Consider the following 26,496-nt stretch of genomic DNA (forward strand, 5'->3'; position numbering starts at 1 on the left):
TTTCTCTAAATAAGAGCTTAGTCCCAGTTTCCTATTCTTCACAGTCCGGTTATCTGGATTTTAACATACTATGTCATCTTGTAAGTTATACAAAGGAATGTGCTTCATGGCAACTGAATAAATCCTCTAGGCTGTGGGTTTTCTTTACTTGACAATCTTAGATATAGAAGTGCACACATATGGGGCTGACATTTCACCCAGGAGCAGAGTTGGGAAAACTCCCTCAGAAAGCTAACTAAGAAGAAAATGGGCTAATTTTCATTCCATTGAGAGGAGAGGTTGGAGATGTGGGGGGTGGGGGGCAGGGGAGGGGTGGAGGCAGGTGTTCAAAGTGGTCATGCCCGCTGTCTTCAAACACTCCACTCAGTGTTGAGGCAGATAGGGCAATAGGCTGGGATTAAGTGAACCAGCACTTTATGCCAGCTGCAAAATAATCTGGAAAAAAAGCCCTCACCTCCCCTCACCCACCACATGGGTACTGTGCACTATCCATGCCAATCCATACAACCACATGCTCCCACCCCCTCCCCTACTTTAACACGTACAGCTGCCTCCATGAACCATGGATGTACAAAATACCAGCCATCCCCGCCCTCCCACCAACTCTGCACCCCTGGTGAAAATGCAGGTGCCTGGTTCAGAGTGGGATTTCTGGGATTGGGCATTCAATGCCATTTGGGATATGCTGGAGGTTTTCTCCCTTGTTGCAAAAATTCAGCAATGCTCTTTGTCTAACTTGAGAATGGTATTGGAAATACTCTAATTCTCAGTTGGGGAAAAAAACAAGCCAACACATCTGAGGGATGACAAATACATTCATTAGAAATTGCAGGTAGACTGGAGATCCTTTGATCCATAGCCTCATTTATGTTGAGTTAATGAGAAAGGAAATATATGAGGAAGGATTATCTTCCATCCGTGCAGCTGGTTGTGAAAAGCTACCTCGAGCTTTAAGAAATGTTTTATCTCAATTGTTAATGAAGGTTTAAAGTTGTTTGCAACAAAAATGAACGTTGGCCATTTACCAGCTCAACATTTTTGTGCTGTCTCTTCTGGGATTAAGAGCTCTAGATATAATTGATATTGGCAGAGCAGAATAACACATTAAAAAGTGATTTAAGTACAACACAGTAATGTAGTTTATGAGTCTCATGATCAAAAAGATTTCACATGAAACATGTTCTCTATTCTAATTGAACTATGATGAAATCATAGGAAGTTTTGGCGATTTCAAAAGCAGTGAAGATGTCTTCTCTAACTTCCCCCCCATATCCAAAAATTCCTTCTCCTTATTTTCGTGTTACTATATGAAAATGTATATTTTCAACATTATGGCTGTTGGTTGCTTGTGAAACACTTTTTTAATGATCTACATATCTTTAAGCCATCATTTTACTGCCCAATAAATTATCTAATACTAATAAAACATTCATCTATCCTGCGAAAATAATTAACAATTAAATGAATAGCCAACACTCTCTTATTTTAAGTTGAATTGATTGGAAAAGTATGGATTTTGTTTGGTATCGTTAGCTTGAAAGATCTTTCCACTTCATTGCTCATTTATTATAGTATCATTCATATGGCTTTATCACACACTGAATGGATTCAGCTTCTGGTAAGTATTAATTTAAAAAAGAGCAAACTTCAGTATCATTAAATTGAGGTTATCGCAAGAGATTTGTTAGATATTAACATAGAACATAGAACACTACAGCACAAACAGGCCCTTCGGCCCACGAGTTGCGCCGATCACATCAACACCTACCAATCCATAGACCTATCTATAACCCCCAATCCCACTAAATCCCATATGCTCATCCAGAAGTCTTTTAAAAGACCCCAGCGAGTTCGCCTCCACCACCACTGATGGCAGCCGATTCCATTCACTCACCACCCTCTGAGTGAAAAACTTACCCCTAACATCACTTCTGTACTTGCCTCCCCGCACCTTAAATCTGTGTCCTCTCGTAGCGACCATTTCAACCCGGGGAAATAGCCTCTGAGAATCCACCCTATCTATTCCTCTCAACATTTTATAAACCTCTATCAGGTCGCCTCTCAACCTTCATCTCTCCAGGGAGAAGAGTCCCAGCTCCCTCAACCTATCTTCATGAGGCATGCCTCCCAATCCAGGCAACATTCTTGTAAATCTCCTCTGTACCCTTTCAATAGCTTCTACGTCCTTCCTATAGTGAGGCGACCAGTACTCCAAGTGAGGCCTGACAAGGATCTTATAAAGTTGCAGCATTACCTCCCGACTCCTAAACTCAATCCCTCGATTAATGAAGGCCAGTACACCATACGCCTTCTTGACCACATCCTCCACCTGCGAGGCCGATTTAAGAGTCCTGTGGACCCGGACCCCAAGATCCTTCTGCTCTTCGACACTGCTAAGACTCCTGCCCTTGATAGTGTACTCGTTCATCCCGTTGGTCCTGCCATAATGGACGACTACACATTTATCCGCGTTGAAGTCCATCTGCCACTTCTCCGCCCAGTCCTGCATCCTATTTATGTCCTGCTGCAACTTCTGACATCCTTCCAGACCATCTACAACACCACCGACTTTCGTGTCATCGGCGAACTTACTAACCCATCCCTCCACTTCCTCATCTAGGTCATTTATGAAAATGACAAACAGCAAGGGTCCTAGATATTGACATGTCACTCTTCAGATAGTGCACATGGCACAGTGGTTTGCATGCTGCCTCAAAGTGCCAGTGATCTGGACTTGATTCCCAGCTTGGGTCACTGTGTGGAATCTGCATGTTCTTCCCTGGTCTGCATGGGTTCCCCTGGTGCTCCAGCTTCCTTCCACAGTCTGAAAGACATGCTGGTTAGGTACTAAATTCTCCCTCCGTATACCCAAACAGGCACTGCAGTGTGGCGACTGGAAGGATTTTCACAGTAACTTAATTGCAGTGTTAATGTAAGCCTACTTGTGACACTAATAAATAGTAAACTTTAATAACAGACAGTGACTCTAAGATTATGCAGAGTAACTAAAGCAATTAACAATACTCATCAAAACATTAAGTTTACAATGAATCTATATCCAGTTTGGCTATGGTTGATGTATAGTTGGCCAGTTAGGTGTGTCCAAATCTGTTTGCAGCAACTGTGCTCGAAATCTTGGAACGGTTTCCTCTGAGAAACAGGGAATGTCATTCCTAATTATCGAAGGTAATTGCATTTAATGAGGATGAGGCTTTCACAGTAACTGAAATGATTTTATAATAGATAGTTTATCAGGCTTAAAGTTGTACCTTCAAACAATAGCCAGCCCTTGCAAACATACGTAGAATCTGCTATCACTGATCAATCCTTCTGTGAACTGGCCGAATAATAATACTGTGATCTGAAAAGTAGAACATTCATACTTGAAATTATTTCATTTATAATTAAGATCTTTCAAAGGAACATGAACATTTATCATTAACTTCTAGATACAAGATTATTAAATATACAAATACTTCCAATATACTTTGTAGATTGAAGATGACATTACACCATAAATAGAATAAAGATTCATTTTTCAATGATACTTGTATCAGAAGCAGAATTGATTTGATAAGAAACTAATGAGCTAAGTGTTTGTTTTTTTCTCATCTTCATAATAAATCAAGGTAAATCTACCAAAACATATAGTGTCTCCTCGTGAGCGTAAATATTTTAATTGTAAATTAGATTTTTGTGTTCTTATAAACTTTCAGCCGAAGTGGCTCTTAACTAATTGAACTAATTTAAATTTTGTAATAAAACTGAACAAAGTGTATTACTTTTTCATGCTTTCCATAAGTAATCACATCTTTTCTACAGAAATTTATTTATTTAATAGGAATAGATTTACTGAGATAATTTTAAAATAATGTGCACAATAGTTCAGGCAGAAAAGCCTTTGTCGCGTCTATTCACACAATATTATTGCCACGATAGAGACATATCCCAGCCCCCATTTCACAAACAGTATACACATGTGAACTGTGGGAAAGCAGTGAAGAGGTCTGGAATGGGGGACTGGAATTAAGAATAACATGAACTCCTGGGCAGTCGAAGAGTAAAGCATTTCCTTTCTTGGTGCTGAGATTTACTACGTCTGGTTTTGTATATGACAAAGGTTGGGCTTCACTGACAGCTGCTGTTTCCTCTCACGGCACGGGCTTTATAAATCCTCAGTTTCATGAGTCTGAACAAATGTCCTCAATAAAGACATATCTCCCTAAAGTTCAACATAAATAGAATCTCCAGCCTGCCTTTGTTTGCTTTTCGAATATAATAAAATGGGATTTAAAGAAACAAGCAAAAGCTTTCTTTTAAATGCTCTATCTGAATACTTCCATGTACCTATGTAAGCATTGGCCATTTACAATTACACACTGATGTACTATTATTTTTGAATATGAATTTTTTTTTGTCTTATTTATTAGGAAAAAGAGAATTGTTCTGTCTAATGTTCGTTGGGTGCAGCTTTTCAAATGATGAGGAGAATCTTTTCAAAAAATGGTGGTGTGTTGTTTCTGGCAAGAGAAACAAGTCGGTTTTCCCTCCACATCTTAGGACACTGTGCCTAAAGAAAAAATCAAGGGTGTGTGTTTCATGCTGTCATGCAGAGGGAGGATGGGGGTTGATGGGGTGCTGCTGCCAGAGATTGGGTACCAAGTTTAAAGGACATCCTAATCAGAAGTTGAACGATCCTCCCATCCAGGCCACCACGGAGGTGTCAGGGGCTCCCCTTCCCACTCCTACGCAGAGTCAGCACTTCTCCATCGCCACCCTGATCATCGGCCCTTCCCCACAAACTCCCCACACCTGACCATTGCACCCCCCAACACACACATCTCCAGCTCCTCCTCCTGCTCTCAGCCACCACCACATACAAATTCATCCTCACCCCTCCCCTATGAGGCTCCTACTGGGACCCACCCTTTGGCACAGAGTGGCACTGCCAGGTTGGCACCAGGCCCAAGGGGCAGTGCAAGGCCATGCCTGGTCAGTAACCCCATAGGTTATACTTAATATTATACTCGGGCAGACCCCTGCGACAAGTTCACTTCTAGGTGAACCAGTTGCAAACTTCACTGACATCATGTCAGCTTGGTGTCAATATACAGCAAAGGGAGCTGGTTAACGAGATTTAAATTTATGGACATGAGGCTGATTACATTGCCTGCGAGAGGTGGAGAAGATCTGAAATCACAATCTCATCGGCGAGATCTTCGGACTTTCAGAACTTAAGCCCATGCGGCATTTGCACAGACTACGAGCGTGGACTCAAGATCCCCCCAATATATTCAAGTAATCTTCTTAGGGGCAATCCCTCCTGATTAATGACGACTTGCAACTACTCCGGTTTGCTGAGTTCAGGATTGGCTGAAATGTCCAATGCATGGCCTATAGATTCTGCCACATGCAGGGCAGGTACTTGGGTTAATGGATTAACTTCTGCACATTCCCGATTAAGTCTTTTGACGCTTTGAGTGCCTTCCTGAATGAACCGTCACCATTTTGGTCAGTCACAACCTAGAGACTCCCATGAGTCAGCGGGGATGTTTGAGCATTTCAACTGTCTACCTGGGAGTCTTCTGCTTTTGAGGAGAGCAATTGCTTGGGGTACCTGGTATCAGGCATATAAACTACATGTCCCACCTAGCGGAACTAGTTTTGAATGATTCACACAATGATGCCAAAAAGGTTGTCTTGGAAGAGGACGCTGTCATTAGCCATTGACAAGAGTCTTGAGGGCCCTGCTGGTGGTATATCTCCAGTGTTTTGAGTTTCCTGCTGTAGGTTGTCCAAATTTCTGAAGCATGTAGCAGTGCAGAGATCATAGCTACCCAGTAAACCACAAACTTAGTGATGGTGTTCAGATCCTGAGGTTCTAGTAATAGTTACCATTTCTTAACTACAAATGGGTTATGACTTATTTCAATAGAAGCAATATGATACTTAATTCTTGTGAAGTGACATATAGAAGTTGTGCATTCAGCCAATGGAATTACAAGTACATTAGATCAGGCCATTTCTTTGATTTGTACAGTATTGTTTAGTCACAAAACACTGATAACAATTGCCTAATAAAGGAGTCAGTGTGTATCATGAAGTAATGTAGTAAAATTACTCTCATTGTTTTACGTATACCTTAACACAACATGACAACAATTGCTTTTACGGCCTTGATCAAGCAAGGCCGGAACTTCCCACCTGATGTCAACGAACATTTCCATTGTCCACCCTTCTCCTCCTCCGATTCTGTGTAATTCCAATCTTTTTGCAAATGATTAAAAAGTGTACAAATGTATTTGGAAAATGTTAACTGTCCCCACCCTAGGGGAAAAACCGCCTGTTATGCACCCCACCTTTCCATTAAAGTTAAAATTAGTCTCAATTATGTCTGAATAAAAGACTGCTGCATACCCTTAAGCACAAAATTTTTTAAAAATCTTTTAATCAGATGTTCCAGAACAGTTTTTTGGCCATAACATCAAAGCAACTAAATGATAAGGCTTGAGGCATTGATTAAAAGTAAGTTAAGTAAAGTTTATTTATTAGTCACAAGTAAGGTTTACATTAGCACTGCAATGAAGTTACTGTGAAATTCCCCTCTTTGCCAGAGTCTGGTGCCTGTTTGGGTCAATGCACCTAACCAGCACGTCTTTCAGAATGTGGGAGGAAATGGGAGCAGCCAGAGGAAACCCACACAGACATGGACAGAACATGCAAACTCCATACTGACAGTGACCCAAGCCAGAAATCAAACCCGGTGATTAGGTGAATTAATTAAATAAATGACTACGATGCCATTACCAATGCGTCAATACAATAAAACAGTGCAATTTGTGTATCATTCTAGACAACTAGTTCAAGACACACAGTTTATGATAATGGTTGTCTTTTATCATATGTTTATACAATGAACATTGACATTTAGAGGCCAATTAAGTAATAGCATGTGAAAAGCACACGGATGAATAACCAAGTTGTTCGTTTACCAGACATGTGATATAAAGGTCTGATTTGCCACAACATTCTGACAGTTGTTTACAAAAACACAACATCCATCATGCCCTCATTCTGGCCATTTGCTTCACTTGCTGATACTTTCAAGTGGGCATAAATTTAACGTCTGACCCTAGGTAAACCATCAGAATTGCACGTCGGTTAAATTCCCAATTTTATCTAAGCAGGGAGCTTATGTGAGATAGCATCTTACAGGAATAAAATAGGTGCCTATCTTACAGAACCAAAGCAGGAAATTATATAAATCCTAGATTTAAAGAATCTCAAGAATCAAGAACATTGCTTTTCCATTCAGCCATAAGCAAAAAGGTGCTTTAAAAAAGGAGATAAATTAAAAGGTTAAAATTGTTCAGCATAGAATAGAGCATCTAACATAGAGAAGTTGTGGTAATAAATTAGATCATTTATAATGTTGAAGAGGAAATGGCTTAAAGAAGTTGTAACACTCAGATTCTGTTGTTAAAGGGTATAATAGTGACCAGGTCTCTCAGCGATGAGTTTGAAGAATAATTATTCTCAATAAATAAATTTACAATGTTGTTAGTAACAAAACAATTATCCTCTCACTTCTATCCTGATTGGTTAATAATGGCAAAATGATTTGTATATCTGGAATTTTATGCAGCATTTTATACAACAGCATATTGTCACTTTTCCAGCAGTGTGACCAACTTTTAAAAGTTTAAGGTTCAAATATCAAGAGATGCAAATTAAAAATAAAGTTAGGAGAAAGAAAATAAATTAATGGGATTCCAAGATGAATTAATAGAGAAGGTCTTTGAGAGACAACTAGATGTGTTCCTGGAGAGAGAGGGAGAGGCATACAGATACAATTGAGGGATTTGGTAATAAATTGGCAGTTGGACTTCAGATTATCAAAAATGGGCTTGTTGGTTCGAACGGTTTCAAGTATGTGCCTGTTTTACTTTATAGAGCTACAGTCTGAGGTAAATCAACTGAACTTCTCAATAAGTACAAGATATAACCTTTGAGTAATTGTAACTTTAATGCATACAAAACAAGCAAGTTCAAAGCTATGGATAGTTTAATACAGAGTACTGTTTCTCTGTCATTCTAAACAAAGTTAACTATTTTGTAGCTCCTTTAAATTGTTTGTATATATTGTCCACTGACAATTAGACGTGACCCGGGGGCCAGGGTTTTTAGGATGGCATGGCTTCTTGTCCCATCATCTAAAGAGTCAGAGGTGAACATATCCTCACTGACACGGTCGGTCCTGCAGCAACCTCATGCTTCAAGGTGTGTTAACGGGCTGCAGCCCATTAAACCTTCCCTTTTGTCATTAAACCTTCCCTGTCTTCCTCCCACTCCCAAACCTGCCCCTTTTTTTTCTTGCCTCCTCCCACCACATCTCTTACCTTGATATTTCTTAAAAAGTTACACATCTCCAACATTTTTTCCATTTCTGATGGCAAGTCACTGATCTGAAACATAGGTTTAATTTTTCTCTTCTGAGTTGGAAATCAAGAGTCAGGACATTTCCTGACAGCTGTGGCTGGACCTGACCCCACTATCTTCATGGCAGGGTGGCAGAAACGGGTCAGCGAGGCTATGGCTTCCCACAGTAGGCCTGAGGTGGAAAGAAAGTTGGGCTGACAATGAGGCAGGCAGGTTTGAAAGGCCACCTCCATTTTCTGGGACATTACCTACCCACAGATCTTATTCCCACCTACCAACATCATGCCCCCTCCATTCTCTTCCATACCATGTCCATTTATATTCCCCATACCTTGCTATCTCCTCCAGGTCCACTCACTCAGGCTGCACTATGGACATAACCCTGCAGCCCTCTCATAACATTGGGAAGTTACGAGATGCTAATGATACTATCAAATTGAATGAGGAGTCATTCATTCAATAACCTCTTTAAAAAAATTACTTTTCCAAGTTGTCCATGAAACTGTCAATCAAAATAAAGTTCAAAGCCCCCTTTTCCGCTCTGCCAACCATCCTTGCTAAACTGCAGTGAAATTTGGAATTCAGCCAAGTATTCATGATCGGATTCCAATGCACAACTGAATCAACAAAGCTTGCAGAGCTGAATACTTCAAAGCTTGCTTAAGTAGTGGAACTGATTATCACCTGTTATACAGATAGGCTGAATTAAAGTCTTTTGAAACAGCCTGAACAGATGGGTATCAATCAGCTGTTTCAAAGGCTGAACAGATGACTGGAATGAGAATCAATGTAAAGATTAAAAGCACAGGGTTTAAATGACACATTTGCTGGGATTTTCTGACCTCCCTTTCCTCAGTCGTGGGAGGTGGCACAGCATACATAAAACAACATGACTGTAATTTTACTATACTTCATGAAACATACTGATTCCTTTATTATGTAATGGTTATCAGTGTTTTGGCCAGCAGAGGATCTTCTGGTCCCGCCACTGTCAGTGGGATTTCCGATCAGTTGCATTACTGGAAAACACATAGCGGGATGCGCCAGTGAGATTAAAACATCCTGCCAGCCTGAAGAGTCAATAGGTCACTCCCTATGTGATCTGAATCTCAAAACTGTTGAATTCATAAAATGAATTAAGCACTCTAATGCATCTGTAAATGTCACTGAGTGGTCACTTACCTTGTAGGACCAAAGTCCTGTCATCAATCAGTGCATTGAAAACATACTTAAATCATCACACAGCAGCAAATGATGAGATGCTGCCAAGAACTTTTAAATTGGCCGGTCAAAATGTTCCTGAAAGCTAGCACGAGGGGGCATAGCTTTAATTTAAGGGGTGGTAGTTATAGGACGGATGTCAGGGGTAGGTTCTTTACCCAGAGGGTGGTGGGGGATTGGAATGCCCTGCCTGCTGCAGTTGTAAATGCGCCTAGTTTGGGGGCGTTTAAGAGATCCGTGGATAGGTTTATGGATGGAAAGGGATTGGTTTAGGTTAGAGGGTCATTGCTTTTTAACTGGTTGGCGCAACATCGTGGGCCGAAGGGCCTGTTCTGCACTGTAATGTTCTATGAATTCAGAACAGGCACCCCCATGGTTTACAAATCCTCTGATCGTTCAGGCATAGCTCCCACAAGTTTCAGGAACCCACCCACCTCACTCAAAGAAGAGCAAAGAACAAAAACAGCCCGGGAAACAGGCCCTTCGGCCCAACGAGCCCGCGCCGCCATTTTAACATTACCAGCCCCCCCTCCACCCATGACCCTTATCTATAGTTTATGGCATTTCACATTGAGGGAAACTAATCTATGGACAATTTATTACCTCCAATCAGCCTAAATAGCACATCTTTGGGGTGTGGGAGGAAACCTGAGCACCCGGAGAAAACCCACGCAAACATGGGGAGAATGCGCAAACTCCCACAGACACTGACCCAAATCCATGTGTCTGCACGGCAAACAGTGATAGTCACTGAGCTGTCGTGTTGCCCAGCATCTGGTCCAGTTTAAGCACACGCTAACGACTTGAAGCACTGGGCTACTCTCGAACTTCCAAGAGCAGCCCCAGTACGACCCATCGCGTGTATGCCCCTCGTTGGACAACAAGGCGGACTGACTTAAAACCTGTGAACTAAAAGAGAAAAACATTAGTATCACTCAAAATTTCAAACTGCAGGAAATATAGAAACACGGATGAGACAAATTTCTGTCTTCATGCATGTTGTGTCACACTCTGTCACATTTCCCACATCAGTCAAAGTGGCGGCTGGTAGAAATCGGGAGGCGATTTCAGAATTCCAGTTCCCCACCTGTTCTCCTCCATGCCAGCCATAAGTTTACCACACAGCAGAACAGCAAAGTTTGGTCCACTATCTCTGAGAAAGATCACTTTTATTGGAGCTTTTCCTCTTCTCTTTATCACCCTTATTTCAATCTTCTCCTTTAAATTCATTTTCCTTACAAACTTTCTTGTTTCTTCTGTGTTTCATACACCTGTTTTTAATTCATTCATTACTGTGTTTAAAATGTTAAATCTGCTATTGCTTTCATTTGGATTTTTCCAATTATATGCTTTACAGTGTTTTTATTTCAGCCACATAGATTATTGTCTTATCCATTTTCCCTGCAGCTTCCTAACACTCAACAAGTAGAAGACGTAACATTCAGAACTTGCTTACGTTAATAAGGCTTCATACAAAGGCACAGAGATGGCAACTTATATACTCAACTTTTCTGACATTGTTTACTAGGTGGTTCAACATTTGTACAATCCTTTTCTCCTGAGATGCACTTTCCCCAATTAACTAATTGGATCTGCAATTGTTGGAGCCATTGTGACAATGTGCAGCAGCAATAGCATGCAGGAATGAGATAATGACATACTGACAAAGTCAAATGATAAGCAGAATTCTCATCGGTGCTAGTTTGTTAATTAAGGGTAAACACTCTGAAGAGAACATGCAGATGAAAAAGCAACATATTGCCACATGAGAACCAGATGCCTAATTATTACTCAAATAAAAGCCAAGTTGTCAGGGACAATTTGGTTCTGATTTATACTTTATTTTGGTTGTCACATACTTGGAGCCATGATGTTATTGGTGTGAACTTATTTCTGGGTGATATGTTTGTGATGAGTTAGAACCCACAGATCTGACTTTAGCTTACGTGTCTCCTTGCAGTTTCTCACAGTCTCTCAGCTTTGTAATGGGGATAGATAAATAATTGAGTATCTCGAATAAGTTTTGACCACCAACATCAGAATTGTCAAATCTTCTATTTCCTGAACTAAGAATGCTGCAAAGTTTTGTTTATCTTTCCTCTTAGAACCAATTGATCAAGTGCTGTCGTGAAAAATCATTTTTTCAGCTGCCCTTTGGTCTTGAATTGTTTGAATGAGCATGAATAATTGTTCTGTCAACATCAATTCGAGTGGTGGACATTATTCGGCAAATTGCTATTTCTAAGCCACATGTTTATGGGTGGGGATTCTGGTGACTACTGGTCATAGGGAATATTGGGAAAAAACATTCAAACTCAAATCTAACCTCCACACATTCAGAATGGTTCTAATCAACATTAATTCTCAATTTAATTTCTATATTGATATATTTGGGTAAACTAAATATTTGAGCCATTTTTTGGCCTAATGGTACCATGCCACCAGTTTTACATCCACTCAAGGTAATTATTTCTACTTCCCCCACTTGGTACATGAGAACAATCCTAGATCACTGAGGGTGCAATCTTACAGTCTTTGAAGATTTACTGATAATAGGATCAAAAGCAGACCCTAACCCCACTGGTGATGCTTGGCCATTCACCTGAGATCTTACTGGAGGGGGCCAATTAAGAAGCCACCGCTGGGATCACCATCCAATTAAGAGTGGTAGGTAGGATTGGCATGCAGCTGGCCAGAGAGAGGGTTTGCAGCATTGTCCTGGAGAGGTAGACGCTGCTGATGAGGCAGGCAGGAGACTGTGAGAGTACCTCAATATGGAGACATCCTCAGAAAATATATGAATTGGTTAAAATTAATTGTGATCAGGCCATTACTGATGGAGGGGGGGTGGTCACCTCACAGGATGGCAGGCTGCTACAGCTGTCACCCTGTGACAGAGGTGGCTTCAGGACGGGGTGTAGTACATAAAGGAAACTTTGCCTGCAGCATAGGACCTGTTGCAGCCTTCCCAATTGGGCTGCAAGTGACCAATTAATTGCTGCTAATAGACCAATCACCTGTGCTTATACGCCACCCGCAAGATCAGCACCCAAGTGAGAACATGGCAGCCTGTGGACAATAGCCCAACCTCCTGGTCCTGCCTCAAGCCACTTCTCTGGTTCTTGTAAGATTCTACCTGAAGTACTGACCTGATGGCAGCACTGCTGCCTCACAGTGCCAGGGACCTGGGCTTGATTCTGGATTTAGATGACCATGTGGAGTTTGTGTGTTCACCCCATGTCTGCATGAGTTTCCCCCAGGTGCTCTCATTTCCTCCCACACTCCACAAATGTACAGGTTAGGTGGAATTGTTAATTGTCTTTTTAGTGTTCCAAGATGTGTAGGGTCAGTGGATTGGCCATGATCAATTTGCAGGGTTACAGGGATAGGGTGAGGGGAAGGCCTGGATAAGATGCACTTGTTGGAGAATCAATGCAAACTTGATGGGCCAAATGGCCTCCTCTGCATTGTAGGGATACTATGATCAACACTTAACTGATAAAAGAGCTGTTAACTCTTTCTCTCTCTCCACAGAAGCTAACAGACATGCTGAGTGTTTCCAGTCTCTTCTGTTTTTAATAAGTTATTTTAGATGCTTTGACATTTAGCCAGTCAAGATTTGTGTGTAAAGATGTCTCATGTGCCCACACACGAACTGTTTAGCATGCAATTATTTTGAAATTTATCTGTAAGGATGGTCAACTTTACTGTGATATAAGAAACCTTTTAAAGGTTATAAATATTTATGCTGCTAATGGAACAGCTGCAACAATTTAAATACTTCTGCACATTTTTGTAAATGGTTAAAGCTTTTAAATAAGAAAATTATTGAGAGAAGGATGGAAATAATATTTTATATGATTGTGAATAGATTAATTTTGGTTACTTTACTTTAAAAATATATTAAATTAATAAGTTTCAGGGCCGTATAAAACTTGAAGATTTGTTTTAAATGAAAATTTTAGTCAACATAGCTCAGTAATGAATCTAAACATTTACTTACATCAGTGAAGGAAGGAAAAATAATGAATAAGGATTCCTTCAGCAACTTTCATGACTTCAGATTCTCCCAGAATGCATCACTGCTTTTTGAAGTGCAGTCATTGCTATAATGTGGAAAATGTGCCAGTCAGCCAATTTGCTCACAGCAAGCTCTCATAGAAAGCGATGTTGGATCCTTTACATCAATCAGAGAGGGTAGACATGATCTCAGATTAACATCTCAACTGGACACTGGCACCGGAGACACTGCAGTGCTCTCTCAGGACTGCGTTGGACTGTAAGGCCACATGCTCAACTCTCTGGAGTGGGATTTGAATCCTACTGAACTCCAGGGAGTAGAATTGTTCTGACATGGTAGACACCCATGCTGTCAAGGATGCATCTGGTCTACCTGCTATTGCAGCAGCTCTGGACTGTCCAGGGCTGGGATGGTGTAGCTAAGGCTAGTGGCCATGGTGGGGAGTAAAGTGAGGAAGAGGATGCAACCAAAGCACAGTTGTTCTCTTTTGTAGGGAAATCTTTTTTTTTATGTAGGGATCTGGTCATGTTTACACATCTACTGTTGGGTCAGCTGCCCCCACCCCTCCTCCACCCAAATAACAAACTTACAGTATCTGTATGCTGGGTCGTAATGAAGGCCAGGATCATTGGGAGTCTGATGTTCAAAGAGTCCCTACCCTCAGCTCACCACCAACACCCCCCACCCCACCCTGGTACAATGGCAATATTCCAACCAGCCATGGATTTTCAAGGTCAGTATCTTGCGTAAATGTCAATTTTCCCCATGATTTGTACAGACTATCCTATTTTGAGAGAAGTTTGACAGATTTGTAGATGGACAAGTTTGGAAAGTTAGTGCAATCAGAAGGAAATCTGACAAAAATCTGCAGCAAATTCACAAATAATATGAATGTGCTTGTGCCTTTTATCCCATACTATTGGCCCATGCAATTAGTTCAAAATTGCGTGAGCAATGTAAAATCTCACTCAATGGGATTTTTAGTGGCCTTAATTGGTCCTCTGTTATCAGTGGGCATAGTGATGGCTCCCACCAACCTCAATATTGCGCGCAATGACATCAAGGCATGTGCTACTGTTAATTTTGCACAAGTTTACATGATGCTCAGCTTGTATATGCAATACTCTTCTCCAAATTCCTTTATAGTATCTTATACTGGATTTAAATGCAAAATCTAATCATTGAATTCTTACACATTAGAACTGATAATTCTGTATCTTGTTTCTTCTAAAATATTCCCACAGAATTAAGGTAACCAAAGATGTGCGGGTTATGTTGATTGGCCGTGAAAAATTGCCCCTTAGGGGATTAGGAGGGCAAATGTGGGGTTACGGGGATGGGATCTGAGTAGGATTGTCGGTGAGAGTCAATGGACCAAATAGCCTCCTTCTGAGCTATAGATTATGTGATTCTATCTATAACCAGGAAGAATGCCGATGCTTTTGAGAGGGTGCAGAGGAAAATTACCAAAATGTTATGTGAAGAGGCTTGAGACACTGGGGGTTTCCCCCTTGAGCAGGGAAGAATATGGAGAGATTTGATCAAGGTGTCTCAGGAATGTCTATAACCAAAGAACATGGATTTAATGTAATTGGCAAAAGAACCAGAACTACCTAGAGGGGGGAAAGTTGTGGCAAGTTGCTAATATCCAGAATCCACTGGCTGAAATGGTTGTGAAGCAGATTTAATCATAATTTTTGAAAGACAGTTGGACAATATAAGAAGATAAAGTATTTGCTGACCTATGTGGATAGAACAGAGGATTGGGATTAACTGGGTAGCTCTTTTAAAGATACATTGGGCTGAATGGCCTTCTTCTGTGGTGTAAATTTTGATTCTGTGAACTATCAAACCTCTTTCCGGTTAATGAGTTTCCATACATTGATATTTATTGTATATATGCACCTCTGACCAGATATTATCTCTAGACCAATTGATGTAGATTATCTGGGTCGGGACCAATTTTCAAATCAGGAATCAAATAACCAAACCTAACTTAAACTATTAAACATGTGCTTCTGCTCTGTAGCTAGCAGTCATGAGAATACTCTCATTTCTATTCAGCTGGGGATGTGGAAAACATTGGCCCTGAAGGGTTAACAACACAACTTAAATTATCTTAAGAGCTGGTCATAAGCTAGCAACTCCTGGGAGAAATATTGAATCCCACACATGGGAAAACTGATGTCATGCCCCCCTGTGTTAAGAAACACTGACACAGGAGTGTGGGAATGGAAGGGAAAAGACAGTAGGTGGAGAGGACTTGGAATTTATGTAGTAATTGAAAGGGGTAAAGCTGTAACTGAAAATGAGTACATAACTGGATTACGTAACTGATGCTGCCTGACTTGATTCTATATACGTGAACACCAGTTAATAATTGAGAAATAGAAGTGATTAGTCTGGAATATTGATTTGATCTGAGATGCAAACTATTTAATATTGCCGTACAATTGTTTGAATAAAGAATTGTGCTTAATTCTTCCGCAATCTGTATTTAATATCACCTTAATTTTACGTGATTGTTTCAAACACATGGACAAAATGTAATAATAGGCATTAATACTGACTTTCCATGACTCAGTTCCAGATGTTTTAAGTAGCACATTCGACCTCAGTATTGGCACGAGTTTTCCACTCAATAAGCTAAATCCAAGTTCAGCAAACTTAATTATTTTCCTTGCACAACCCTAATCAAATCTAAACTTTTTCATTCGGAGTAGAAATTTAACCTTTTCCCTCTTTTTGTTTTGAAGGTGTGACCACCCACGATTGTTGTGTTGAATGGGCAAGGAGCCAAGACTAACTAAGAGGGCAGCCAATGCACATCAGCAGGTCAAAAGGTCATCAATTTTCAAACTCTGGGAAAAAAGAATTCAACTAAATGCTAACTTAATTCATGTTTCCATGATCTGACTTCAACCTCCTTAGCCCCAAGCTCTGGTTTATTTTTGAACAGGAAGCAGATTTTTAAAAACGGTATAACATAGCAGATTTGCACTGTAAGTTAATCAAACACTGAGCTTCACAGGTACTGATTTTAACTATCAAATGGCAAAATGCAGGCATCATTTCAAACATTCACAGTGCTAAACAAATTTAAAAAAATATTCTTCAACACTTTTAATGTCAACTGAAAAAGTCGTCTCCTCTATTTCAGTTGATTGGTGCAGACAGTACTTTAACAAATTAATTCATCTCATTCAGCAACTCTTTATTGTGCAGAAATTTACTTGTTAATATTTGTTGTTATTCTGTGTTTTGGTATTTTGATAAGTCACCCATTTAACTATAAAATTATTTGGTACCAAAAATAAGCAAAAAAGAGATGTGCTCTGAATGGATGTCACCTGAAGATGAATTTTCCCTCTGTTTTGCAGTTGTATTTTCCTGAATAAACATGGCAGTGGAAGCCCGTGGGGCCCAGAGGAATAACACTCCTGCTTCTCATGTTTCCACAGGCAAAGTTTTTTTTGTGTCGTTTTTTTGTGGCCTCTTCAAAGTAGCCCCCTACTCATGGCCCTTAGTTAAAATTTACAATCAGGCTGTGACAGTATCGTCATGTGTATTTGAAAAAGAACCTGCCAGCTCCAAAGTTGGTAAGTGAACCGGGCAATTTTAACTGCCCGCTTGCCTGGTTTCCAGGTAGAACAAAATTAATCCCCTTGTTCTTGGGTATGCCACAAAATTTAAATCACCGTTTCTTTATGTTTAATGGGATGAAGTTGTAACCATCAAACTTGCATGCTAAAACGAGAATTATTCAACAATAGTGTAAGTGAAAGATACTTGCAGACTGGTTTATACCTATAATATCTAGTGGAACATGTTGTTCATAAGACATTTGACAGCAGCTTATTTTTGTTTATAATGCCCCTCCCTTCATCTGAGTCTTATTCAATTGTGATCTTACTCAATGATTAAAGAACTAAATTTCCCCATTGTAGGCCTCTAGAATGAACAATGGAGCATGAGGCCTCACACGTGAATCAGCCAGAGGTGCAGTGCTGCATCTCTGGTCAGTTGTGAGTCTGAGATGAAGCACTGTAGCTCTGGAGGATGAACACTGCAGCAATGGCCAGGAATGTAGAGCGGAACAACACCACATAGAATGAAGGTAATGTGTAGACTTCTGCATTTATAAAGTTTCCTTGGTATAGTTGGCAGGTTTTTCATTTTTGCCAAAGATTTTGACAAAAGCGTCACTAATGATATATTTATTACTCAATAGCCAAATAAAGCTATGAAAGAATTTTCTAGTGAATTTTATTTAATTAAAAACAAACAGCTTCATCATGCATAACTTGAAAATTGTATTTAAAAAGAAAAGCTGTTTGGTGATATGAGCACTGTATTCTTTTTATTGTAAGCTTCTAAAAGTCTACAGATAGAGATTTTAAGTGTTATTTATGCTCAGGAAGAGGCTTTTTTGTCATGCACAAACTCATTAAAACAGTCAGACTTCATTAGAACAAACCCATGGGAAGAGGAAAAGTATTCCTTATCAGGGGCTCATCATCTCATTGCTTAATCTCTTTTCCTGCCCATAATTGAGCTTCTGCTCAGAACCGGAGAAAATATTTGCTGCAGGAAGAAATTTGCATGAATACACATTATATTTTACTGGCACGGTAGTTAATGTAGAAAAAAGGGGAATGCAATATACTATCCTGTATGAGAGATTATTTATTTATTACTGTCACAAGTAGGCTTACCTTAACACTGCAATGAAGCTACTGTGAAAATCCCCTAGTCGCCGCATTCCGGCGCCTGTCTGGGTACACTGAGGGAGAATTTAGCATGGCCAAAGCACCTAACTGACTGTGGGAGAAAACTGGAGCATCTGAAGGAAACCCAGGTAGAACATGCAAACTCCACATAGTCACCCAAGACCAAAATCAAACCTGAGTCCCTGATGCTGTGAGGCAGCAGTGCTGACCACCGTGCCACCCTGATTGTATTCAGCCAGTCTGCTTAATTTGAAAAGGATGTCATTCACTAATGTCATGGGAGACTAACAGTCTGTCGCAATCAATCCTGAATGTTATTCTTCCCACAGTATCATTGCATTGCCTATTTTTCACCACTTTAATTAATGGCATCACAGCTGCAATACCTCAGAATTTGAGAATTGTGACAGGATTCTTAATCAATCAGAAGTGTCACAAGAGGGATGTCAAGAAGCTGGTAGGTGGCGTTACTTGGATCACGTCCTCATGTAGAAAGGGTCACCTTTTTAATAGGCAATTCCCAATCCATTTCCTAGCCTTATCCCATGTATTCCATAAATCAAACTGGAAACTGAAAATTCAAAGTAATCTCAGTGCGATTCCAAAGCACTGTCACTGAAAAAGAATATGTGCAGTACTGTCCCTGCACTACTGTAAGAAAAAAAATCTGCTTTAGAACAACTTCAAAGAATCGCCATTTTGACTAACAAAATGGAAGCCTGATAATAACAAACATTAATTACTTTATCCCTCTTAAAACTCAATCGCCATCATACAAGATTTTTTTTAAATCTTGTAATTGTTTTTGCTATTTGTGCCAAGGAAAATAAGAACTTCAAATTTATTATACATGACAACAGATTTTACAAAACAAACTTAATTTCAAAGTTACTATTTGGATCAAATATACATATTTTTTGTCTTAAAAAGCTCACAATTAATTATGTGTGATACATCAGGATATTAAAAGCAAAAATGCAGGAAATCTGGATTAAAGGTAGAGATTGTTGAAAGATTGAAGCAACTTAGTCAACATCTGAAAGAGAAATACTGGTTAATAGCTTTAGGTGAAACTATTGATAAGAATCTAGAACATGTACATCTCTTTCTCTTTAAAATGTTGATTGACTTGCCACTGTACATTTCTGCAATCTATTTTAGGGATATAAAGATAAGTTTTGTGAAGCAACATTCCCTGGGAGGAGCTTCATTCAACAAGAAACTGACTATGAAGGTCAACATGTATAATTCACTAAAATCCAATCTGTCTGTATCAATTTTAGGAAGGGAGTCACCTTCACCAGGGATTCTCTGATCCACATTTCAGTCAAACGAAAATTTGTTAGGAATGGAGCCTCAGAAAACTTCCCCTGTGTATCAGTGTAGAGATTTCATTGCAGAGTGTATTTCTGATTAGATCTTGGAAGTTTCCTTTTGTAAATAAATGCTTTCTTAATAATAATCATACATTTGCTGATATATTCTGCACAAAAGATAACAGCATTGTTTTTATCTGATTGGGGTACTCAGACCTTGAGCATTGCTGAGAGAAACAAAAGATTCATCAATTTAAGCAAAACTTGAGGACAGCCATTCCCAGGTTTATTCCTCGTGGCAATGCCTTGACCAGAGTTAACCTGCCTGGTTTGATTTTGAACAAACTCTTGGCAGTTAACTGTTCCTAGTTGCTTCCTCCATGGCAGTGCCTCTATCAATTAGAGTCCACTCGCCGCCTAATCAGTGCTCTTTTCTCATGCAATATCAGTTGTTGTTCCCATTACAATTAGTATTCTTGCAAACTGTCCTGGTGAGCGCGAGACAAAATGTTTCGATCGTGTGCTATCTTTTTACAGAAATACTCAAGCTCTGGACTACCAAGCAACTAAACATTTTGATGGTTTTGTTTACATATTTCCAAAATAAATTGTCAGAGGGAATGCTGTCAGATTTTCTATTCTGTAAGTAATGTATAAATAAAGCAGCAGAATGTTTCTCTTGAGAACGTTTTGTCTCTCCACATTCCATCGCTTCCGATCTTCCACTGACCTTCTCCTCAGGGTCCAGTTTTCCCAGGAATCCCTTCTGTACTGATAAGGGGATTCCTGGAAATACTGTTCTTGGGGGCAAGGCTTGGCAGCTGTTTAAGAAGATGAACAAACCAGGGATTGCATAGAAGCCTCTGAATTACTGTGGAAAAAATAGTTCTTTTGAATTATATGCGGCAGAATATACCCAGAATAATGTAACCTCAATTTTACCTGTAAATAAACATCAATTATGAATTACTGAACTCAGTGTTTGAAATTATTTTCAATCTAGTCAAGTGTGTAGAACACCAACTTATTTTTATCTAAAGGGTCAGCACATTACTTTTTTGTTCATCTGCAGATTTAGATTTCTAATTCAATTCTTTTTCAAGTCAGTGAATGCCAGTTAGGAACACCAGCTTATGCAGCCCCCATTTTAAATTATACTTTGCTATATAACTTGGTGGCTTGGTTTTTTTTTAAAGTATAAACTGCTTAATCGCTGAATCAATTTATCCATTATACATCATGTCTCACATTGTAAGACTCACGCAAACCTATGATATGCTTGGTTTAATTATTTCATGAATGACAAAAACAGCCTCACAACCTAAGATACAGAGCAAAAGAGAGAGCAGTGTGACCAATCATCTAAATAAGGACCCAAAAATATATGGGAACAATAAAACAATGACGACAATTTTATTTACAAAGTAAAACATTCCCTATCCTAACTTAAAACATGTCCGTTCAGCCATCACCTGTGTCCTTAATTGGATGACTGATAGTCACACTCCTCATATTTGAAGTTCATGGACTCTGTATCTTAGGTTGTGAATCATCTGACCCACATTGGCTTCTGTTCCATCAGCACATCAATATTAAAATATTCATCTTCATTTTCAAAACACACCATTGCCTGGCCCCTCCCTGTCTCTTTAATCTCAAGTCAGATCTTGAATGAAGATTGACACCAAACCACGCAAAGAGACATTAAGACAGGTGATTAAAAGTTTGATCTGAGTGGTAAATTTTCAGGAGAATATTAGGAGGAGGAAAGCAAGAAAGAGGCAGAGAGACGTAGGAAGAGAATGCTGAAGCACAGCAGTCAAGCCGTTAAAGGCATAGCAGCCAATCGTGGAGCAATTAAAATTGGGATCATATGAGGCCAGAAGTGGAGAAGCACAAGTAAATCAAAGGATTGTAGGGCTGGAGGTGATTACAGAGAAAGGGAAGGGGCAGGCAATGAAGGTTTTAAGAGTAAAGTAAAAAAGTGGAAACATAGTCACAAGTAAGGCTTACATAAACACTGTAATGAAGTTACTGTGAAATTCCTCTAGTTGCCACGGTCCGGCACTGGGTACACTGAGGGAGAATTTAGCATGGTCAATGCACCTAACTAGCATGTCTTTCAGAATGTAGGAAGAGACTGGACCACCCAGAGAAAACCTACACAGACACAAGGAAAATGTACAGACTCCACGCCAAAATAGCCGAGAATCGAACCCAGGGTCCCTGGCTCTGTGAAGCAGCAGTGCTAACCATTATGCTACCATAAATGAAGATGAATGTTTTAATATTGAGGTGTTAATGGAACAGAAGCCAATATAGTCAGCAAACACAAGGATAATGGCTAAATGGGACATGGTGAGAATTAGAGTATGGGCAGCAGAGTTTTAGATGAGCTGACATTTATGGAGAGTAGAAGATAAAAATTTATCAAGGAGTACACTGGAACCACCAAGTCTAGAGTTAACAAAAGCATAGATCAGGATCCAGCAGCAGATAAGCTGAGACAGGGGACAGAATGTGGAACAGTGATGGGCATCCTAGATCAGTGATTGGGAAGCATAAGTAGTCCTCCTTAATCTCAGTGGGCCACAAGATCAAAATCAGATTTGTTCATTAACTATGACCCTTGAATAAGATTAATACGTTTAATACATGCTGAATATTTCATAGCGCGTTATAGAAAAAGGTCAAATATTAATAAACTATTCCAACTACAATTGGTTAAAAATAACTTGGTTGATTGGACGCAGAGGGAGTGCACAACACTTGCAGTCAATGTTGTGCGCAATCAATACACACCTCATTTCACATGTCTTCACTTAATATGTGCATCACTTCAGTCAGACCAGTGGGGGGAAAAAACTACGCAGGTGGAAACTAGAGAAATGGCAATTCTGCACATGGACAACAGTCAATAAAACGTCTTGAGCTGCACTCAGGACCCTGATTCCTGATGAACTACATGTTGCCCCTGGGTGGCAGGGTGCCCACCACTTATGGAATGTCAAGATTTCAACTTATTTGTTTGTTACAAAGGTGGAAGGAAAATTGTTGCAAGTATTAATTAAAATTTGTGTCTTTTATCATGGCTTCTGTATTAAACTAGCAAACTAATGTTTCTAATGTAATAAACAAAAATAATCAAGAAAATAATGTACGTTATCTGTGTAGAACATTAGACATGCTTTTGTAATGTTTTCTATTGGAGGCTTGTACCTATGTTAGAGGCTAATGTTTGAGTTCCAACACTCCCCAAATCTATCACTAGAAATATTCAATAAGATAGAAGGCAATGGTTCTCTGAGGTTTGTGCCAGCGACATTCATTTTTTTCTAATTGGTTACTAGTATGTCATCATACATACCAAGAACCCCTTTCATGGAAAGGGATTGGGAAGAAGCCATCAATCCCCTCCCATCCACATCACCCAACTTCCCAAGTAAACCATTATTAGGATCTGTGAAAATAACCAGAATTTAGTTTGTTTGTATAAAATACTTGCTTTTAAATTGTAAAGGCTTTCAGACACATACCTGGAAACAAAAGCAATGTATACAATCTACTAATGTACCTTCCACAATGAGAGGCCTCGAATGCATCAAGAGAACTGAAAACAAAAATGCCTAGGAGAAAAGCAGCGAGTGGGAAGCCTGCACATTTAGTAATTTGTTTTAAGTGGTTATACCAGCTGTATTTCTTCTATTTATGCAAATCTTGGAACTCAAAATAACCAGGAAAACAAAATGTTTCAAAATGACAAATCTAGAATAACTACACCATTATTTAAGCTTGCTGGGAGGTTTTTGTTAAAATGTCCCGATTTAAACAAATGTATTTAAGCAGAAACTTCAAGTATTGTTGGAAAGATATTTTCAACCACAGCTTTTAAACATACATCTCAACCCTCATGATAAAAACTCGGACACAGATAATTTCACACATTCCAAACAGACATTTACTTATTTATATGAATCCAGCATGCAAGGGAAGGAAATGCATTAGTACGGATATTTCTACTTTCCACACCCACCATCACTAAAGCTTCAATTACTGAGGTTAACCATTCAGTTCTGGGAGGTTTTATATATCCAGCTAATCTAACTTAACTATCAAACGTTTTAACATAATAACACATGCTTGGAGTCGACAACATTGGTGAATGTTTTGCATTGTTAACTCTAAATACAGTTTAGTTTCAATTTCAAAATCATTATTATAACTGAAACACATTACAAGAATTAAAGGGAATATTTCAGAATATGAGGCCCTATGTGTGAGGGATAAGGCTACCATCTTTGTAGGTTGCCACCCCATTCCTTTGGTTGTTATACCAATGAAGAGTTTACCCACTCTGGTCCCCATACTGAAGCTGCTTTTACTAGAAATCCTTCCTTTGACAGACACAGTGCCTTTTGTTTTATTCATTTGTGGGACATGGGCAGTTAGGGATGGGCAATAAATGCTAGCCATCCCAGCAATGCCCATTTCAGAGGGCAGTTAAGGGTCAACCATGTTGCTGTGGCCCTGGAGTCACATATAGGCTAGACTAGGTAAGGACTGCAGATTTCCTTCCCTAAAGCACATTTGTGAACCAGATGAATTTCTCCGACAGTGGTTTCATGGTCTTCAGTAGATTTTTAATTCCAGGTTTTTTTTATTAAATTCAAATACCACCAGATGCTGTGACGGGATTTGAATCCTCGTACCCAGAATATTAGCTGAGTTTCCTGGATGAACATTTAGTGATAACCACTAGGCCATCGCCTCATCCCACCCACCCACGATGACTGGTGGGAAAACTTGGAAGCAGGATGGCATTGCTGTGTCTCAGATGGAGATCCAGGGCAAAGTTTGCTGATTGAATAAATGTGTTCTCAACCTGCAACCTGATTCCCTGCTGATGGGTCTGTTTACATTAAATTTCACCAATTCTGCTTTGGATGGTTTGTATTCAGATATTCCCACATGGAACAATTAATGAACGCCAAGTAGAATTTCTTCCAGCTCTATAAAAAGATTGGGTTCAACATCAGCAATTATTTGGAGAAGAGGAGAATGTGGGATGGGGGTTGGGAGGGGGGAGTCCTGAGGAAGGACCGGGACCAAAATGAGGCTTTCCTCAGATCCTGCCAAATTTACCATTGCCCAGTCATTCAGATCGAAATACTGCGTCGACTTTTGGCTCCAGACAGCAGCCCAGGAAAGGGCAGGGAGGAGGGATTGAAGCAGCTGGAGTGGGGGTGGGGAGAGAATCAGAGATCAGCGAGGAGAATTAAGCTGTCGAGGAGGTGAGGTGAAGGCTGAGAGTCATGGTGATCAGAAGGGTGGAGTGGAATAGAATCATAGAGTAGAATCACTACTGTGCAGAAGGAGGCCATTCGGCCCATCAAGCCTGCACTGACAACAGTCCTACCCTAGTCAAAGCAAAATCCTGTGGATGCTGGATTGTGAAACAAAAACCCAAAATGCTGGAAAATCTCAACAGGTCTGACAGCATCTGTGGAGAGAACAGAGCCAATATTTTGAGCATGAGTTACCCTTTGTCAACACTCCATTGATGCTGTCAGACCTGATGAAAGTTTCCAGCATTTTCTGCTTTTAATCTCACCCAGATCCTATTCCCCATAACCCAACCTATTTATCTTGCTAGTACTATGGGGCAATTTAGCATGGCTAATCAACCTAACCTGCTTATCTTTGGATCATGCGGGGGAAACTGGAGTAAAGGAAACCCACACAGATCCAGAGAGAATGTGCAAACTCCATACACAGTCACCTGAGGCCAGAATTGAACCTTGGTCCCTGACACTGTGAGGCAGCAATGCTAACCACTATGCCACCATGCTGCCCTAATAATAAATCAAACCAAATTAGACTTTTAATCCTTAATTTTTATTGAATCTAAATTTCACCAACTACCATGGTGGGATTTGAACCCCAGCTCCTAGAACAATACTCTGGTTCTCTAGATTACTTGTCCAGCAATAATACCTCAATGCCAATGCCTCCCCTACAAGGAAGGTTTGGGGTAGATGAGAGGCTGCATCACAGGAGGAAGGATAGAGTGAGGGGAGATGGGACAAATTAACCTGATGGAAGATTTTGGTTTGGGAAGATTGCCAATCACAGTGTAAAGGGTAGAAGGACAAAATCAACAATGAACTGCCCCACCCACCCCATCCAATCTTCATTCAAACTGTGAATGAAGGAGTTGGAGGCAAATTAGTGTCAGGAATGAGATTTTTAACATTTCTGCATCTCACACAACCCAGCTATTTTTTGGGGGATGGGTGGGTGCTGGAGTTGTGGGTTATAACTTCCCTTATGATTTCATTTCATTACATTTTAAAGAAAAATAAGTTCCTTTCTCACTAATTTCTCAAACACATGCCAAGGGTTTCAGGGAGTCTGTCTCTCCCTGGCAGGCCAGTTTCCACTTGGGTTTCGAACCAGTATCTTGGGTTCATGTCACATTATGTGTAATCCCCATGACTTGCCTGGGCTTGCAACATCTCACTTACTGTCCTGTCTGGAGACAATAACATCTCTTTAACCTATGCTTAATGCTATCTCTACTCACATTGTCTGCACCTTTAAGACTTGATTAGCTGTAAAGACTCGCATTCTAATCAGTATTTTGTAAACTGAGTGTGTGCCTTTACATGCCCTATTTGTGATCAGACAGGGCATATAAAGGCACATACTCAGTTTACAGTTGAGTGAGTTCCGACCCACTCACCTGATGAAGGGGCAAAGCCCCGAAAGC

At 40.0% G+C, this 26,496-nt stretch overlaps 1 long non-coding RNA gene across 1 annotated transcript in view; it reads left to right on the forward strand.

Annotated features, from left to right (window-relative positions):
• Positions 1-20,696, forward strand: part of LOC145351874 (uncharacterized) — a 39,636-nt gene extending 18,940 nt beyond the window's left edge. Inside the window, exons 2-4 of the long non-coding RNA XR_013888466.1 lie at positions 16,438-16,524; positions 17,629-17,798; positions 19,573-20,696. This is a non-coding gene — a long non-coding RNA (uncharacterized LOC145351874). The remainder of the gene's footprint in view (positions 1-16,437; positions 16,525-17,628; positions 17,799-19,572) is intronic.
• Positions 20,697-26,496: the final 5,800 nt, after the last annotated feature.

The sequence above is a fragment of the Carcharhinus amblyrhynchos genome, chromosome 13 (genome assembly GCF_965287045.1).
Source record: "Carcharhinus amblyrhynchos chromosome 13, sCarAmb.v2.hapA, whole genome shotgun sequence".
In the NCBI taxonomy this organism is placed as follows: Eukaryota; Metazoa; Chordata; class Chondrichthyes; order Carcharhiniformes; family Carcharhinidae; genus Carcharhinus; species Carcharhinus amblyrhynchos.